The sequence below is a fragment of the Mesoplodon mirus genome (assembly GCF_964341445.2).
Source record: "Mesoplodon mirus genome assembly, chromosome: 3".
Classification (NCBI taxonomy): Eukaryota; Metazoa; Chordata; class Mammalia; order Artiodactyla; family Ziphiidae; genus Mesoplodon; species Mesoplodon mirus.
In genome coordinates this window covers 14870374-14890127 of record NC_138978.1, presented here as the reverse complement: position 1 = coordinate 14890127, position 19754 = coordinate 14870374, and the positions used below count along the sequence as shown (strand labels likewise).

Below are 19754 nucleotides of genomic sequence, written 5' to 3'. Positions count from 1 at the left end.
CAAGAGTCAGCCACGGAGCGTAAATGGCGTGGCTCTTTGGGAAGGCAGTTTGGCCATACCAAGCACAATTTAGGCTGTCCTCTGGACATCTCGGAATCACATCTAGGAATTTGTTCTACACACTTACAAGGATATTAACTACAGCAACGTGTGGAAGTAGAAACAAATGTCCATCAATACGGGACTGGTTGGATAAAAGAGACATAGAATTCATTGCTGCCGTTTAAAAGAATGAGGTAGATCTTTACATGCTTACTTGACAATATGCCCATTAAATAGTCTTATGTGAGAAAAAAATAGTTGCAGAATATATGTGGCTTGATACCATGTTTGGAAAAGAAACCTATTAAATAAATATATGTATATGTAAGCTTGCACGTGTTTGTGTGTATAAATTCATTTCTCAACAACCCCATGCCGGGGGGCGGGTGGTGACTGGTATTACTCCCACTTCCCAGATGAGGGAATTGGTACTCAGGTGCATCCTTGAGGTCACAGGGTTTCTGAGTGGAGGAGTCAAGATTGGAATCGAATCCAAGCCTGACCTTCAACCACTGCACAATCCTGACTGTATGAGCATGTGGTGGTTTCTGTGAGGAAAAGGTCTGATGGCACACATGCCAAGCTGTTGATAACATACATTTCACATAAGCAAATAATATTTTTGGAACTTAAAATGAAGGTGTTTACAAAAGCAAAGAAAGGGGCTTCCCTGGTGGCACAGTAGTTAAGAATCCACCTGCCATTGCAGGGGACACAGGTTTGATCCCTGGTCTGGGAAGATCCCACATGCCGCAGAGCAACTAAGCCCGTGTGCCACAACTACTGGGCCTGCGCGCCACAACTACTGAGACTGCGTGCCTCAACTACTGAAACCCGTGCGCCTAGAGCCCGTGCTCCGCAACAAGAGAAGCCACAGCAATGGGAAGCCTGTGCACCACAACGAAGAGTAGCCCCCATTTGCCGCAACTAGAGAAAGCCCGCACGCAGCAGCGACGACCCAACACAGCCAAAAAAATAAATAAATAAAATAAAAAATAAAATAAAAGTTCTCCTAGACCCCAAACTGCCCTCCTTCCCACATATATTCCTCCTGAAACATATTTCTGCCTCAGGGCCTTTGCAGTGGCCATTACCCTGCCTGGACCGCCCTTCCCCATCTGTGCCTTCTCATTCAAACTGGAACCTCACATCACCCTGTTAAAAAGAAAAAAAAAAAAAAAGCGCAAAGAAAGCCACCACTGGGTTCTTTCTTAGCTTGTCTTTCTAGCTGCCCAGGGACAGGACAGGCACTCACCTCCTGGCTTCTCAAGAAAATATCGGTGTGGATTAGTTCTATCTGCACCGAGATGTCACACATCTGGGTTATGTTCCTGGGCTTCTGTTCCTTCTCCTTGTGCAGCTGGAGTCTGTGTTTCTCTTGGGAGGCCCTAGGGAAGAGAAGATGAGACACTGGGCAGCAGAGTGGTTGGCAGCATGAATTCTGGGAACCATGAATTACCTTTGTACCCACAAGCAGAATTGGAAAAGGGACTCCATTTTTACGCGGAACCAAAATCTTTGAGCCTTCAAGTCTACTGCCCGAAGATTTCTAGAGAAATGAGCTTCGGGGGACTTAAGGCTATAGTGACCAGAGAGGCAGGCCCCTACCCATCCTTGCTTCCTGAATTGGGTCTGCAGGACACCTGCTGTGACATTCATGGGGGGTATTTACTGTGTGTCTGCTGTTTCTAACACTTATTATGTGTCAACCCTTCTATTTCTCATAGAAGTCCCATGAGGTGGGGACTCTGCTTGCCCCGTTTTACAGACAAGGAGAGAGACGTACAGCAATTTGCCTGCAGTCGTGGAGCTTGTAGGTGAAGGCACCTGGACTCGAACCATGCAGCCTGGGTCTGGAGCCTATTCTTTTAACCACTATGTGAATCTGCCTTGGCCATGAACCACGGAGCACATGAAGCTACAGGGTATACATGAGATATCAATTCTATGCAAACTTTCTTGGGAAAAACATTAATCTTATGTCAAAATATGGATACACTATAGATGAAAATGCAAACTCACATGTATTTTTGAGACAAATCCGTGGGACAACAACAATATATTTAGTTTAAGCTGACCTCTGACACCTCCAGTCTATACCTTTGTACAGTCAATATTTACTATGTTCCTTTATATGCCAGGCACCGTGTGAATGCTGGGGAGTCAACAGAGTCTACACAGGGGTTCTCATGGGGAAGGCAGACAATCAGCAGGTGGGAGCAGCCTGGCTGTGTGAGAAGGGTTTGCTCAAGTGGCATGAAGGAGCTGATGGACCCCAGGCAGAGCAGGAGCCCTTGGCTATGTTTGGTGAGGGCAAATGATGGAGGGCTTCCTGGAGGAAGTGGCATTTAAGCTGAAACTCATCTGGAATATTGGGCAGGAATGTCTAGATGCACAGAACTGAGCAAAGCTTTGTTTTAAATGATGAGGTTGTAAAGCAATGAAATGTATGTCATTCATTCATCTACTCATTCATTCAACTCTTCAACCAGCATTGACTGAGCATCCCCCTCCCCCGGCCCTGCCTCTCTGTGCCAGGCTCCCTGGGCACTTGGGTGTGCCTGGGCTCCGCACACCCGCCGTGCAGACCTTCCTACCCACCTGAGTGCCTGCTTGAGGGCCTCTAGCTCCTTGTTCTTCTTCTCTAGCAGGCTGGTCATCTGTGCCATCTCTTCCTTGAGCACACTCAGCTCGCTGCTTTGTTGCTGGACCAGCGCCACGTTCCGCTCCAGTTCCATCTTCTGCGTCTCGTTAAGCTCCCCTGGGAGTGACGTGGAAGCTGGTGAGGGGGTCTCCCGCCCCGGGTCTCTGCGAGGGCCACAGCAGCTCTGCCAGGCCTCTAAGAACCACGAGGCGGTCCACCCTCCAGGGATGCTCTGGGAGCTTCAGTAAGAGCCGGGAGGTCTGCGTGCGTCTTCCCCCCACTCAAAACAGCAAAATAGCCCACCGGCATTACCTTTCAGTGAGTGCTGGCGCCATGATGCAGCCCGTGAGGCGCCTGCCCGGCCCCAGCTGTCAGGACCTGTGAGCCTGTGGCATTCTAGGGCACCTTCGGCTGCCTGCTCTGCATGTTTGCCTACGGCGTTCTAAGGCCTCTGGAGACTGCTCTGCTCATGAGCCTGCCAGAGGCAACAGCCTCCAAGCACGGACCGGTGGAGACAGGCTGGGGTACACAGCCCAGCTCCCTCCCATCCCAGGTGGCACCCCTGCGACCGCACTGCAGTAGTAACCTTGGTTCCCCACTGTGCCCGCTGACTGACCAGCACAGCCATTATCTGCTTTCTTCCCCCTCCTGTCTTACTTCACTTCCACTGCTGTTTTCCCTGGGATCATCTCTCAAATAAACCACCTGCAGTGGAATTCTGGTCTTGGGGGGTCTGCTTGTGGGAAAACCCAAAGTAAGACACCTACACTGGGACTTCCCTGGTGGTCCAGCCGTTAAGACTCTGCGCTTCCAGCGCAGGGGGCGAGGGTCTGATCCCTGGTCGCGGAACTAAGATCCCACATGCCGCAGGGCCAGAAAAGAGACATCAACACTGCCTTGAGTCTTTAAAGCAACACTACAAGGCGGTTCCTAGTAACACCCCCATGTCACAGGTGCAGAAACTGAGGTGCACAGAGGTCAAGGGACTTGCCTCAAGTCACCCAACTAATAAACAGCAGATCCAGAGCCAGGTCCAGCGCCTCCCCATTCTAGAACTGGACACTGCAGCCTCTCTCCCATGTGTTCTCATGACTTAGTATGGAAAAATCACTCTTTGAGAAATCCTGCCCTAAAAGCCTCGGGGGCATCAGCTGGTCCAGACACAGGAAGCAAACACCACTGAAGCTCTGGGGTGCACAGGGTTTGAGATGGGGACGAGAGGAGTGTTCCTCACCCTCCCTCCACCTCCCCAAACCTAGTTATACTCCCCGACTCCTGCCCTTTGGCTGGATGGAAGCTAGGGATGGGAAAAGAAGACAGCTCTAAGAAGCAAGAAGAAGAGAGGCAACAATAAAAGTCTGGGGAGAAGAAGGTTCAAGTAGGAATATTCAGTCAGACTTGTGTCCGTCCAGAAGAGAGCAGACCTCGGAGCTAGTTTGCCCCTGCTCTAGTGGTCTCTGACGTCCAAATCAGCCCCAGGAGGCAGACGTGCTTCAGGTGTTTTTGCATCGGAGGAAGGAGAGGCCCGGGGAACACCTTACTTGAGGTCCCTAAGCTGTTGGGTGCTAGGACTTGTGCCGACTGGCCTGCCCAGGGGCGCCCACGATTGACCCCCAAGCCTTTGCCCCCAGAGACAAATCCTCTGTGGTCATCAGAGATTCTCTCCGAAAGAGTTGCGTTTCCACACAGAGGTCCAGAGCCATCTGAGAATGTTCCCTGTAGCCCCATATCAAATGGAATCAGTTCAATACCCAGGATACAGCTCTTGCTGACCCTGAGCTAAAAGTACTGTGACAGCCCAGGAAATCAGGTTGAGTGGGATTTGGAACGCCCAGCTTTCCCACCCTTCAGACACTTTTCTTTCCTTTCTTGAAGCGGGTCAGGAAATCAAGTGACATGGGCAACTGTACAAACCTCTCAAATCTGACATTCGGCTATAGGCTTCCGTGAGGTTCTTCCTTAACCTCATGATGATCTCCTCCTGAGACAGGATTTCCTTCTGAGCAGTCAACAAATCCTCTCTGAAATTCACAGAAACAGACCAAGTCAGTTCGACTTAATCTCCCTGGTGTCTTGAGTGCCTGGAAGGGGCCAAGTGCAAAGGCAAAGTGATACCCAATCAATGATGGTCCATGTGATGCCAGTCCCAGCAAGGGCGATAAGCACACGCTTTAAAAATTCTCAAAACAAAAATCCATTTTGATCCACCTTCATTACAAAGGAATACATGGAGACAGAACAAAGGATCCTGGCTGGGTTGGCTCTGAGGTTGAGATACAACTAATATGAAGATGAAACCTCTTGCTGCTCAAGCGTCTGTCAGCGTGAACCAATGCTCTTGTGGCCTTTTGATCTTTGGTGCAAAGAGGAAGGAAGACTATTTTTTTGTGGGTTCAGGGATTCTTTGAGGATGAGGAAGAGGAGAGAGAAGAGGACAGTATGGCTTCCGTTCTCTCACCAGCTTCTTTTAATTCCTGATGGAGAGACGTGGTGCCACGTGAGTCAGTGGTGCTCATGGGACCCTTTGCAGAAGTGTGGGCCCTGGGGCCCAGAAAATCAAGGGGGACACAGGGAGGGTGGGACAAGGGCAGCTCTTTGGCCCCATGCCCCAGAGGGCAGGACGTCTGTGGCACCATGACCATCAGGGTGGCTGACAGGGAAGCAGTGTTCCATGGGAAGGGGCCCAGCGTGACAGCGGGAGAGGTGCCTTGAGGGGGGTTATGAGCAGGGGTGAGACACCCCAGCCCTGAGAGACGCATGCTCTGTGTGTGTGTGTGTGTGTCTGTCTATCTGTCTCTCTCTCTACTCCTTGGCTATAACTCTTCCAACTTGAGGATGAAACTCGGCCTCAAGGGTGTCCACAGCTAAGGAAGTGGACCAGAGAAGAGTAACGTGATGCTGATTCTTCTCCAGGTCATGGCTACTGCTGTCTTTAGAGAGAGTTCTTTCTACCAGGAGGAGTCAGTTAGGAACTTTTCAGAACATGGAGGCTGAGTATCTGAGTATCTTTGCCTTCTTGGGGTAAAGCCCCTGTGACATTAGACTTTGGTAACTGGTATGTGGTGCAGGGCTCAGGCTGGTGGTTTGTCTTTTTCAAGAAACTTTCTGAATCCTTTCTCTGCATCACATTCCTGCCTACTGGTTTGTACACTGCTTGTCAGTGGCTTTCAGGATCTTTCCCATTCATAGATTTTGTTTCTCTGGAAACTGTCAGCTCTTGCGGCTCCAGGTATGGACTTTTGGGTTGGGAGGGAGCTTCAAGGTCGTTTAGTCCAACCTCTTAACTTTTAACCATCTGCACGACCCACTCCACCAAGTGGTCTCCACTGTTTGAAACTCACTTATAATACCCAGGAATGCACTTGCCTCGAGCAGGTACTTGGGAAAAGTAGCCAATCATAGCAGTAGCTGGCATTCATGTACCTCATCTCACAAGCAGGGAAGCCGAGGCACAGGAGGTGACGTGACCTGCCCAGGGCCACACACCTGGAGAGTGTTGAGTTGGAATTTGAACATGATCGAGAAACTAAACTAAAGGGATCAAAAACCTCAAATAGCAGGCTTCCCTGGTAGCGCAGTGGTTGAGAGTCCGCCTGCCGGTGCAGGGGACGTGGGTTTGTGCCCTGGTCCGGGAGGATCCCACATGCCACGGAGCGGCTGGGACTGTGAGCCATGGCCGCTGAGCCTGCACGTCCGGAGCCTGTGCTCCGCAACGGGAGAGGCCACAGCAGTGAGAGGCCCGCGTAGCGCAAAAAAAAAAAAAAAAAAGAAAGAAAAACTCAAATAGCAGCAAGAAGAGCCCAGACTCAACTCCTTTTTGCAGACTCTGACACGTAGCCAGAAGCAGGTCCGGCCGGGTACTCACATCAGGTGGACACACACTGCGTCTTTGGTGTTGCTTTCCACCGGAGGTGCTACCACAGTGTCTTGCTGTGTTTCCCCCTCCTGGGCTGAATCAGAGGGACAGGCCAGCGTCACCACAGTCCTCCCACAACGGATGTCTTCCTTCCCCTTTGCTTATCAACACACCTATGTCTTTCTCAACTTACAAAGCTTCCCTATGCCCCCAGCTGTCTCCACCTAACGGGAACCAACGTGTGTTCTGGGTCACAGGCTGCCGCCTCCCGCCGTACCACATATGAGCTCATGAAATCTTCCCAGCTACTCCCTAAGGCAGGGATCACTGACTCCATTGACAGATGAGGAGATGGGTACAGGAGAGGCGGGACCTGCCGGTGACCACTCAGCTAAGTGGTGAGAGGTGGAGCCTTAACCCCTGGGCCGCACCTCCTGCCCTATTTCCTGCTCTCCGCTCAGACAAGAGTCTCGTCCTGTCCTCACCTCCCACTTACTCCTCAGCCCACTGCCTTCCAGTTTCCACCCTCACCCTCAGTTCACCCACTCATTTATTCGTTCGACAAATGCTTAGGGAGTATCTGCTTGATGGCAGGCATGGATCTAAGAGTGGGGTGACAAAGATGTAGTTGCTCTCGGGTCCCAGCTGAAGCATCCTCCCTCCGACCTGGACTTGGGCTGGGAGACTGAGTCCCGCCCCGTGCCCGTGCCGTGGTGCCCAGTCCATCCTGGGTCCCCTGTCAGGGCAGTGATTTGGCTAGCTGCCTGGCCTGTCCATTGCTGAACCCCCAGTGCCTAGAATGAGCTTGGGACATAATAGATGATCACTTATGCATGCTGAGTGAATGAATCCATGAGGTGAGCCCTGACAGCTTGTCAACCGGCTTGAGACTAGGACCACGGTTCTCAACCAGTGGGGAGTTTACCCTGAAGGGGACATTTGGCCATGTCTGGAGACATTTTTGGTTGTCGCACTGGGATGGGGGTGGGTGCTACTGGCATCCAGTGGGCAGAGGCCGGGGATGCTGCTCAGCACCCTAAGTGCACAGGACGGCCCCCAACCAAGGGCTTTCCAGCCCAAACGGCAATACTAGGGCCGAGGATGGGAAACCCTGGCCCGAGGCCTCTACTTCCAGAACTCTTTTCCAAGAGCTCACTGTCTTTAGCTTTACGCATCGCCTTGGTCGTTCAGGGTGAATAAGTGCTCACGACTCTTGAGTTCTTCCTTCAGCCTCTTTTTTTTTTTAAAGAGACAAACCCCAGCTGGTTATGAAAGTGCATTAGACAAAATCGCAAATTGCTGATGGCAGAGAGATGCCTTTGAAAGGCCCCTGCATGGGATGTTTCCATGTGGAAAAGATGATTCCCGTTGTGCTGCTCTGACACCCCTAACAGCCCTGGCAGCCTGTGCCCCTCACTGGCTGACTGGCTCGGCACAAAGGCTGCCCCTGCTCATTGCTGTTACTTCTGTTGAACCTGGGGCTTGAGGGCGCCTAACCTTGCTGTGTAATAAGAAAAGGCCTCCAGACAATAGAGGAGCTTTTAAATGAGGCACAGACTTTTCTTCTGCATCAGCCTAGGGGCACCCACAGGGTCATCAGAACCTGCCCTGAACGCTAAGATTCCCTCGGCGTCTCTCTGGACAAACCTGGGTCATTGTCCTTCGACGTTGCAATCTCTCCTTCCATTTTTTTATGGTGTTTGGTCACTTTCTGGAGTCTTTCTTCAAGACTCACAATCGTCTGGGAGTGCTGTTTGATTTGCTTCTTGTATTCCACGATCTGTTTTTCAAATCCGTGCTTCTGTGATTCCTGTCCCTCTTGGAGGGCCCTGACTGTGTGCTGTTGCAGCTGCATCCGCTCCTCCATCGTAATCTGGGAAAACAGATGTGATGAACATGATCTTGGGAGCTGGATAAGAGGACGATAACAATAACAACATGGGCCCCCTGCACCCACCAGCACCGAGCTCCGCCCCACCCCAGGACCTTTGCATGTGCTGTTCCCTCTGCACGGTACAATCCTCCCCCAGCTCCTCGCATGGCTGACTCCTCATGTGACAGGCCTCAGCTCCAATGTCACCTCCTCAGAGAGGCCCTCCCTGACTGCCTATCTGAAGGAGACATCATCCTGTTTTATTTCCCCTGAGGCACTTATCACCACCTGAATGATCTCATGTCTTTATTTGTCACTCCCACTGGAATCTAAGCTCCATGAGAGCAGAAACTTACCCTTTCTTATTTACCAATATGCCCACAGCATCAGTATCTGGATCCCTGCCACAGCATCTAGACCCAGATGCTCAGTAAGTGTTGGTTGAATTAATGAGTGAACAATTTTATAAGAGAAAAGGGAGTGAATTTGTAGTTCTTAAAAACACAAATGATCAGTGGTCCCCTGATGGTGAGTCAGAACCTTTCCCGTGACCGCCCCCCCTTCCTCCCCTCTCGGGATGACGTCATTCTCCTGCTACCTGGATGACATCCTCCTGCTCCTCCTGATTCCCTTAACACGCTGAGCCTCTGATCTTCTCCAGATGCGTAAATTCTCTGCCTGAGAAGCTCACATGTGCCTGCTCTCTCAACAGTCACTCCCTCCCCCAAGGCTATCTTCCAAATTTTGTTCCCATGTCTTGCTTCCTGCCCCAAATCTATTTTTTTACCCCACCAAAAGTTTGGGCAACTTTTGAACTTGGTACTCCACCCTCGTCTCAGTCTGAATTCTTCACCTTCTCCAGAAGACAGCCCCTCTCCCACAAGAGACTCCCCCCACAAACCCCAACCCCCATCTTCCCAGCATCTCCACCGTGTGCCATCAGCCCGCCCGGCGCCCTGGCTCCAAGCTCGCCCGCCTCCTTTGCTTCCTCCCTCTCCTCAGTACTCCTGTCCTGTCAGTCAGTTGTCGAGTCCTGCCATTTCTCTGCTCACTCTTGCCAGAGTGACTCCTTCCTTCCCCTCCTCTGCTGCCCCGAGTGTCCAGGGCCTATGATTCAGGACTACAGCAAGAACGTGCCATGCCCTGAACCGGTGTCTCCAAGTCCGTCCCACTCAGATTCACTCCGTGCACTTCCGCCAGGCCAATCCTCATCACCTCCTTGGCCACAGACCTGTCTGTTCAATGTATGAAGGGCAGGTGGGTGCAATATTGAGCCCTGATGGTGGAGGGCCTTGAATGCTGAGATGAAATTGAAAAACATTATCTTAACGTCTGATCCCTAAATTCTGGGACTGCTCAGTGATTCAGCCTGATCCTGTGAGGACCCCGAATTACAACATCTTAGAAGACCCTGGACAGAGGGCGTCATCATAGCTTCTTTTTACTTTTTATACTAAACTAATGCTTCTCAGCAGAGGGTGATTTTACCCTGCCAGAGACATTTGGCAAAGTTGGAAGACAGTTTTGGTCGTCACAACTGTGGGAAGGGTGCCACTGGCATCTTGTGGGTACAGACCAGGGATGCTGCTACACATCCTATAATGCACAGGACATGAGAAAGAGTTACCCCACCCAGAACATCAACAGTGCAGAGGCTGAGAACCCCTGGTCTAAACCACGCCTCCTCATGGCATCGTGATCTTGCATTGAAGGGAAAATTCTCCCCTCCCCAGAAGGCACTGACTTACCATTTCTGTCTTGGCAGTTTCCAGTTCAGCTAATGTTTCACTTAATTTCATAGTGATGCTCTCTGCTTTTAGACTTTCAGCCGTCTTTGTTTTCTGAGTCTTTTCTACCATGGCCAGTGCATCATTTAATTTATCATTTAAAATGTGTGATTTTTGCGTTTTAAAATCTATTTCCTAGACAAACAGCAAACATCAAATTAACAGAAAGTCAGGTATAAATATTTACCCTAGCTTCTCGCTCCCCTGTTTTCAGAGAGGAGGTGACCTCTGTTCTGGTATTGTTCTGTTGATCCTTTTAAAGTCCAAAGTCCATGTTTTCTCTGGAAGGTTCCAATGATTACAGAACTCTTGTTTCATATTGCAGCTGAGATCTGTCTACTTGAGATTTCTGGTCTCTGAGCTCAGTTCTGTCACCTGGAGCTCATTGAACAAGTTTTATTTCTCTTTTATGAGACAGCCCTTTAAATATTTGAGGAGGGCTGTCATGTCTCTCCCTAAATCTGTTTTCCAGGATAAATGTGCCAAGTTCCTTCACCCCTTCGTCACAGGACCTGCCTTCAGGACCCTCCTCCATCTTCCTCTGTGGCTTCGGCCCTGGGATGACCTCCCCTCGTCCCGTGGGGCCCCGGCAAGATTGGACTCTGGTCGCCATGTCTTCAACACCTTCTCCCTCCTCCCGGGACCCATTCTTCCGATCTTTGTCAAAATTCTACTCTCCTCCTTGGGTCCATGCTCCAGCACTGTGGAATGTGGGCGTCGTGACAGGCACTGTGCTGGGGCTGGATGGACTTTATTTATTTATTTGACTCCATTTTTTAGAGCAGTTTTAGGTTCACAGTAAAACTGAGCAGGAAGTACAGAGTTTCCATGGAACTCCTGCCCCCGTCACACACCCAGACTCCTCCACGGTCAACATCCCCACCGGACTGGTACGTTTCTTACACTGATGAACCTGCTTCCACACATCATTATCACCCAAAGTCCATAGTCTACGTTAGGGTTCACTCTTGGTATTGCACATTCTGTGGGTTTGGACAAATGTACAATGACATGTGTCCACCATTATAGTATCATACAGAATAGTTTTACTGCCCTAAACACCCTACGTATTCCCTCTGTTCACCACCACTCCCCTAACCAATGCCTGATTTTTTTTTTTTTTTTTTTGTGGTATGTGGGCCTCTCACTGTTGTGGCCTCTCCCGTTGCGGAGCACAGGCTCCGGACGCACAGGCTCAGTGGCCATGGCTCACGGGCCCAGCCGCTCCACGGCATGTGGGATCTTCCCAGATCGGGGCACGAACCTGTGTCCCCTGCATCGGTAGGCGGACTCCCAACCACTGCGCCACCAGGGAAGCCCCAATCTCTGATCTTTTTACTGTCACCATAGTTTTGCCTTTTCCAGAATGTCATATAGTCGGAATCATACTGCATGTAGCCTTTTCATGAACATTATTTAATCCAATCTAAAATATATTCTTGAGGTGCAGTGCTGGGCATTCCCAGACTCTGTTGGGGGCAGTGAAAACTGGTATGACCTTTCTGGAGGGTCATTTGGGAACATGTATCATGAGCCTGAAAATGCTCATATCCTGTGACCCAGTGATTCCACTTTTGGAGATGTATCTTAAGGATATAACTACACATGCGCACAAAGCCCGGTGCGAAGGGCTGTTCAGCTCAGCATTTTTTAATTCAGTAAAAGTGAGAAACAGTCCAGGGCCCGGGGGTAAATGAATCGGGGTTCACCCAGCACCGTGCAAACCCAGGTCACTCTTTACTGGCAGGTTGTAGACGAAAGTTCAATGACATGTGGACATACTTGTAATATATGAAGTCAATACACAGCGTGCACAGTATAACAGTGTAAATCACTTTGTAACAAATCGATATTTGTCGATCAACATATAGCTGGTCCGGAAGGAATCACATCAAAATGTCACTAGTGGTAACTCTGCTTAGTAGAATCATGAGTGACTTTCCATATTTTTCAGAATTTCTAGAGCAAACGGGTGCTCCTCTTACACTTGGGAAAGGAAACTGATTATTTTTTTTCGGAAACAAAACAAAACATGATTTGCATCATGTGACGCCTGCGAGCCTCATCTGGGAGAAGCTTCATTCTCTCGGTACCATCACTGAACTCTCTCTGTTCTCATTTGGGATCTTGACGTGGTCGTGACTGTTGAGAAATCCCATTGCAGACAGTGTGCAGACCTGGCTGAAGGGGGCGCGCCCTGGGGTCAGTGGCAGGCACACCACAGAGCAGCGACACTCCAGCTGTCCCAGAGAATCCACAACAAACTGAGATGGCTTCGTGGATGGGCCAGAACACGCTGCCTGGCATCTTTGCTCCTTGCCAGCTACTCATCAGCTTACTCAAGTTCAGTGTTCCAGCGGGTCTGAATTAATTTTTCTTCTCCCCTCTCTCCTCTTTTTCTCACATAAATCCTGTTTTTACCGGTGTAGATGAAATCAGTCTTTCGAATGCTCTTCCCTGTGTACGAGTAAAACAGCAAATAAGCAACTCTACGTCTGAGTGGGTCTTTGACCTTGTACTTCCTGGGTCTTTCCTGGTAAATGGGGAGTCCCTCGGGCAGAGTCCCCTTTCTCCTCATCTGGTGTGATACCACCAGCCTGCCTTGAAGGTTGTTGTGAGACGGTGCTCTCTGGTGTCAGCATTGTTTTCTCTAAGGTTGCTGTTGACACGCTGTTGGTTGCATTATAGAGTCTCCTCTGTGATGATCTTGAGAAGACATGCTCTCTGGGTCCAGCACCAAGAATGGTCTCATTTCCAGGAGCACTTGGTCCAGTTTTGCTTGTGAACTACACAACCTTTCACTGTAACTGCTGGAATGAAAACTGTGACCCATTCATGGATTTCATAATACACACTTTTTTTTTTTTGCATTAGTCTCATTCCTAATCCATTTTCTGCCCTGTATAATCTACTTTAAAATTCTAATTTCTCCTTTTCTCCTACCCCTAACTGAAGTACTGTGTGGAAGAGCCATGGTGAATCACTGGGGAAACAAGGCTGTGTGTAGAGATGGCCCCTCTTGGGCTCTCTCTCTCTCGGCCTGCAGTGTCCGCCTGCCCACGGGGAGTCCGGCACAGGTGCATTAGCCCAGAGCTGACAAGTCTTGCATCACTTCACCCAGCTCTGCTCTGCTTCCTCTGGAGATGCTCCAATTGGTCAAGGCCCCTCTTAAAGTCGTGCCCGGGACTGATGTGTAATCCAGATGTGCTTTACTGGCGCTACTCTTCCTGGAGTAGCCTCGTTCCAAGAGCACCAGCTCCACTTGGGCTGCTTGTTATGCAGATTCAGATCCCTGAGTCCACCCTACAGACAGTGAATCAGAATCTCTGGGGGCGAAGCCCCGGATCGGGCATGTAAAACAACCGCCCCAGGGGACTTCTCTAGCGGTCTGGTGGTTAAGACTCCGCGCTTCCACTGTAAGGAGCACGGGTTTGATCCCTGGTTGGGGAACTAAGATCCCGCGTGCTGTGTGGCGCAGCCAGATAAAGAAAAAGAAAAAAGAAAGAAAAAGAAGAAGAAGAAAAAAATAACCCCCCAGTGATTCTATGTATGCTAATATTTGGGAAACTTTCTTTGAAGAAAACGATCTAAGATGGATGTGAATAGACTTAAAGATCTGTTTAGTCCCATCTGGTTTATTTATTTATTTATTTGGCTGCATCGGATCTTTGCTGCGGCATGTGGGATCTTTCGTTGCAGTGAGAGGGCTCTTCGTGACGGCGTGTGAGCTTCTCTCTAGTTGTGGCGCGTGGGCTCTAGCGCGTGCGGGCCTAGTTGCCCTGCGGCATGTGGGATCTTAGTTCCCCGACCAGGGATCGAACCCGCGTTCCCTGCATTGGAAGGTGGGTTCTTAACCATTGGACCACGGTGGAAGTCCCAGCCCCATCTGGTCTTGAAAATCCTTTGAAATTGTATCTACCTGTATTTAAATTTAACCCACTATTGTCAGGTTGTGTGTTTATCATATGCCTTGATTTTTGAGGTATCGGCTTGTGTGTGTGTGTGTGTGTGTGTGTGTCTTGTACTGTTGGGACCCAGGAGGGGTGAATTCAGTCCTCCAGCTTGGAGGTGCCTAAGACAGGGTCCTGTGCAACAACTGCTTCTCCTGCATCTCCTACTCTCAGTAATAATCGTAAACGTGGTTTGATTATGAAGGTGATGATAGCGATGATGACAGATTCTGGTGGAGAAATAGCACCAAGGCGATCAGACATTCAGGCATCTCTATCCTGCCGCCCCCTCTGTGACCCCGGGCAGCTGAGCCTACACCAAGCTCAAGGATAGAGAGAGGAGGGGTGATGATGAGAAGTCCTAGAGTCAGGTAGTCCTGGGTTCGGATTCTGCCCCTCCACTTCCTGGCTGTGAGATAATAATCGTAATAACAACGACAATAATAAAACATGCAGTATTCACTGAGTGCCGGGTGCTTGTCTCTGTGCATGTCAGCAATCAAGCCTCACAACTCCATGAGGCTGGTCTATCGGATCATCTATATTTCAGAAGTGGGGAAACCAAGGCACAGAGGTGGCAACTCCTGCCTAATGTCCCACAGCCAGGGGGTGGCAGAGGTAGGATTTGAACCCAGACCGCCTGCCCCCAGAGCCTGGTGCTCAGCCATGCCAGCTCCTCTGTGTCTTTTCCTCTTTGAGACTCATACCTCCTTCTGCTTGGTTATGCAGTTCTCCAGATCTCGCACCTTTTTCTTTTCCTTCTCTACGGCCTCCTTCGCTTTGTGTTTCTCGTAGGTGATGCTGCTCTCTGACATCTGGAAGTCAACAACAAGCAGTTTGAGGGTGTGTGCACGCGAAAGGAAGGGAAGTGACAAGGCAAGGGGAAGCCAGGATTACTAATCCTTGACACCAGTGAGTCAGGGCTTGGGAGCGAGAGCTCAAGGGACGGGATGCTCGCTGGAGAGAGAGGTGACAAGGGTGGCGTGCCCAGCACGGTGAGAACCCGCAAGTCACGTCTTGGTTAGTTGTGTCCTTAAAAGAGAGAGTTATTCGTCTTTCAGGATTTCTGGGCTGGTGTTCAGGAAGTGACAGGCTGGTGAGTGTTCAGGTCAAGGCATTTGGCGCTGAGCCATGAACTAAACTACTAAACGGACAGGTGATGGCACCAATGTGGTCCCTTGTTGGGAAGTACCTGGCTTCTTGGGAGGTGGGGCAGGAGAGGCAAAGGGCAGGGGTGGGGGGCAGGAGGGGGTGGGGGAGACACCTCCTGTGCCAGCAGGCCTGATGCCTGTGGCTTCAAAGGACACTGGTGGTCTCTCTCCAGCCTACAAAGGCTTGGGTCCAGAAATTGAAGCCCAGGACAGTTTGGGACTGAGAACATATACCCCACAGATATGGTGATGGGGAGGGGATTGGAGCCCAGCCTCAACTACACAAGCCCCAGGAGGGAAACAGCCAGAGTAGGGTTGAGAAACTCTATTTGCTGTTGTTGAAACTCTTGTAGTTATGCCTCCCGTAAAAATATAGAGTTCACAAGAATAACATTTTAATGAAATAAATAATTTATATATGCATAAACAAAAGACTGGAAGACTATGTACCAAAATATAAATAATGTCTATTTGGGGCGAATTGAGATTATGGTAATTTATATTTTCTTCTTTTCACTGGTCTGTATCTTCTAAATTTTCTTTAGTGAACATGCATTATTGGGTGAAAAGAAAAACTACTGACATTGTTATACTTTGGGGGTGGGGGGCCCTGGAGAAGAGAGGATCTTCCCGACAGTCTTGCTGTTCTAGCATTGCGTCCTGGGCTTCCATCCCCCCTGCCCTGCTCTGCACACAGGCCTCCCCGCCCCACCTGGGCTCTGACTCTCCTCCCTGCATGGGCTTGGCATTTTCCCACTGCCAAATCTGCCTAAGACTGTCCAGACCCCACCCTGCCAGTCTGCGTCCTGCCTGACGTAAGAGGCCACACGCCCCATGGGAGGGTGCCCTCCCTTCTCTTATTCTGCGCCGCTTGGCAAATTACAAATGATAATGATGACGACGATGATACTGCCCAGTCTCTAAATTCTGCAACACGAGTGCCTGCCCCGTGCGCTGAATGCGAGCCCCCAGGTGGCGTCTGCCCCCCATTTTGCAGGTTAGGACACAGAGGCTGTAAGCGAGGTGGTGAGAGGATGAGTAATGCGTCAAGATCACACCATCAGGGAGTGGTGGTGCCAGTTCAGATGCCAGTGCCCTGCCCTAGCCATCCTGCCACCTAGCTTCTGGACCTTGCCTGAGCTGTCCTCCTGATTCCAACCCCACCCTACCTGGAGGCAGGAGACATGCTTGTGTATTCGAACGTAGACTGGCAGAGTCTGCCACCCTGCTCAGCAGGAGTCCACACTCTAAAACCCCACCCCTGGCCCATGTGTATAAGGGCTGATCTGGGGACAGCTGTGACCACAGTCTGGGTTCTACCCCTTAACGAGGCTCACTCTGTGTTGGAGCTCCCTCGCCCTGTGTGGACTCTGACCTCACTTCCCTGCGGGGCCTGGCACGGTCTCACTCCCGAGGTCTTTGCTTGACTGTCCGGCCCCCGTGTCCCGCCACGCACTCCATCCTCCGCATCCGAGCGGGACTCTGACCTCACCCGCGGAGGTGCTTCACAATGAAGACATGGACTCCTCGAAACAAACCTCTGTCACTACACCCGCATTAGAGATGAGGGCACAGAGAGGGCAAGGGGCTTGCACACAGTCACACAGCATGTTAGGGCAGAGCTGGAATTGGGACCAGAATCGACACGTGTAGCCCACCCAGCTCTGCTGCCATGCCTCGCTTCGCCTACTCTGTGTCTCCCTCCGGCTTTCTTCCTCTGACCCCTCATTTGGCTTCCATCTTGTTCCAGCTTGATTTCATTCTTCCTGTCCTGCCCCCGTCCCTCTGGCTAACTCTGGTCCTCCTCCTTTGCACTGGGGACCCCTGACCTAGGGGCATTCTCTTCCCGCAGATGTTCCCGTGGTGCCTCCTGTGCCCTCCAGGTCTTACTCAAGGTCCCCTCCTTGGAGAGGCCCTCCCCGCCGGCGGGCCACTCTCTAACCCACTCTGGTTTTGTCTACCCCACAGCCTGTGGCTCTGGAGTCACCTGTGTTTGTTTACATGGTTGTCTGTCCTCCGCCCTAGAGTGGGGGGCATGGCCGTGGTCCGTCTAGTGCTCTGTGGTATCCCTGACACCCAATAAGGTCTGGCACGTGGTAGGTACTCAGTAAATATTTGCAGCTGGATGAATAAAACGGAATTAAACAATTCATTGAGTCACCAGCTTTGTTTCTGGAAGTTCCACGAGGGCCAGCTCATGTCTGCGTGTGCCCCCTCGGTCCCTAGAGTCCGGCTCCTGGACATGCCATCACAGATCACTGAAGGCATGGCCACCTGGCCTCCTGGCTCCGAGAGCCCTTCTTTGACTTTCAGGGCATGACTCGGGCGTTCATCCCTCCTCTAAGCCTTGGGGCCTGCCTTTCATGGCGGCTCCAGGCAGGTGAGGCTGGTAAGCCCAGTCCCCAGGCTGGTGGCAGTGGATGTCACTGGCTCGGCCTGGGCCTGGCACTTGGACACCCCTTCCCCCTCCCACATCACCCTGTCCTTGAGGGTGTACTTCTCGTCTGTTCCAGAAGGCACTGAACCCTGGCGCTTATTTGATGTGACCCCCGTGTGAGCTGGCTGTGTACCGTCTACTCCATCTTACTCTGCAATGTTTGTGTCTCTATCTGTCCATCGGCCCAGGGAGGGTCTACTTTGGAGTCTATGAAACTAGGAGGCTGGAGCCGAGAGGGTGTTTTCCTACTGTGCCCACGCTGGGTGCATCATAAATACCTTTCGAAGACGAGGAGGAGGATGCTGGCTGAGGGACTGACCCAGACTCAACCCAGGGTGTCTCCCCTGGAGTGCATCTCCCTTCCCTAGGTAGTTGGCCAGCAGTGCTTTTGGAGATGGCCCTCCATGTGCGAGTGCAATTCTAAGTACTTAATATACACAACTCATTTAATCCCGCGAGGCAGGGACTGTATCCCTCCCCATGTTACAGATGAGGAAACTGACGCACAGGAGGTTAGGTGATCTGCCCTAGGCTCATACAGCTGGTGAGCCCTATGATGTGATATCGGCCACTCTGAACGGAGGCACCGCTCCCCACCTGCCCGCTTTACCACCTGCTCTACATCAGGGCACCAAAACACAGCCTCACAGCTGGTTCTGGAGCTCCTTCCAAAGGGCTTTTGGCTGCCACCGCCCAATTTCTCTCTCTCTGCTCCTCAGACCTCCTTCTGCTGAGTTAAGTGGTTCTCCAGATCTCGCACTTTTCTCTTTTCTGTCTCTAAGGCTTCCTTTGCTTTTCTTTTCACATGGGCAATGCTGCTCTCCAAAATCTGAAAATCAATGACCAGTCTTTTTGGTTGCCTGCATATTTAGGGGGAAAATTGCTAATAACGGTGATACTAATTATAATGACAGTAGCTCAGACGTTGAGGGTTGGTCTTCCGTGCCAGGGCCCAAGGCCAGCACTTCTCACCCACGTCACTCTCATGGCAACCTCATCAGAGAAGTTAGCGTCTCCATTTAACAGATGAGGAAACTAAAGAACGGAAAGTTGGTGAGGGTGCAGGGACCATGAGGTTTGTTAGTGGTGAGGCCAGGATTGAACCCCTCACGTTGCCTGTGGGTGGAGGCCCTGGCAGGGAGCAAGCGAGCAGAGGCGACCAAGCCTGTCTTGTTTCAGAGTCTGAGCTCTTATCATTGTGCCAGGCAGCCTCTGTGATAAGAAGAAGAATCTCATTAATAATGGAATTTCCCATTGTTGAAATAAATCTCTGAAAGACCATCGGGTTTCTAGAGGAGGGCCGTGTATTGAATTAATGAGCCACACATAACAATCTCTAGGAGGGGTGGGGGCAAACCTCACAAGGGAAGCTCTGAGAGGCTGCGAGGGCTGTGATTGGTATTTAGTGCCTGCAGTCAGGGAATTTCATCTAGGAAGCAGCTTGCTGATAAGCCGTTCAGTTACATGGTTTATGCAAATTGCAGACAGCTAGAAGGTGCCGGTAAGGCCCCTGTTTCTAGTCACTGCAAGAAAGGGCACCTCATATTCATCATCATTATGTTAAAAAAAAAAAAAAGAAAGGACACCTCAACTCTCAAACAGGTTGTGTTTTAAACACTAGCTTGGCAGAGGTCCGGAATTTGGAACACGGTTTCCATTAGAGCTGGTGGTTAGGGTCCGAGATTAGCCTGCAAAAATATCTAATCCATAATATGGAGGAAATACTACACATTTTTATATATTTTGCAGTGAAAAGCAGTTTAAAAAATGCCAACACGGGCTTCCCTGGTGGCGCAGTGGTTGAGAGCCCGCCTGCCAATGCAGGGCACACGGGTTCGTGCCCCGGTCCGGGAAGATCCCACATGCTGCGGAGCGGCTGGGCCCGTGAGCCATGGCCGCTGAGGCTACGCGTCCAGAGCCTGTGCTCCGCAACGGGAAAGGCCACAACAGTGAGAGGTCCACGTACCGAAAACAAACAAACAAACAAAAAAAACCGCCAACACTCAGCTGTTCC

General features: G+C 50.8%; 1 pseudogene across 1 annotated transcript in view; it reads right to left on the bottom strand.

Annotated features, from left to right (window-relative positions):
• The window catches only part of LOC309801354 (forkhead-associated domain-containing protein 1-like), a 129340-nt pseudogene that overhangs the window by 17041 nt on the left and 92545 nt on the right, over positions 1-19754 (bottom strand). The window contains exons 17-24 of the transcript in view: positions 18462-18569; positions 14860-14967; positions 10164-10337; positions 8190-8415; positions 6552-6636; positions 4601-4707; positions 2644-2803; positions 1298-1430 (exon numbers count right to left, since the gene is read on the bottom strand). The product of the transcript in view is annotated as a forkhead-associated domain-containing protein 1-like (transcript). The remainder of the gene's footprint in view (positions 1-1297; positions 1431-2643; positions 2804-4600; positions 4708-6551; positions 6637-8189; positions 8416-10163; positions 10338-14859; positions 14968-18461; positions 18570-19754) is intronic.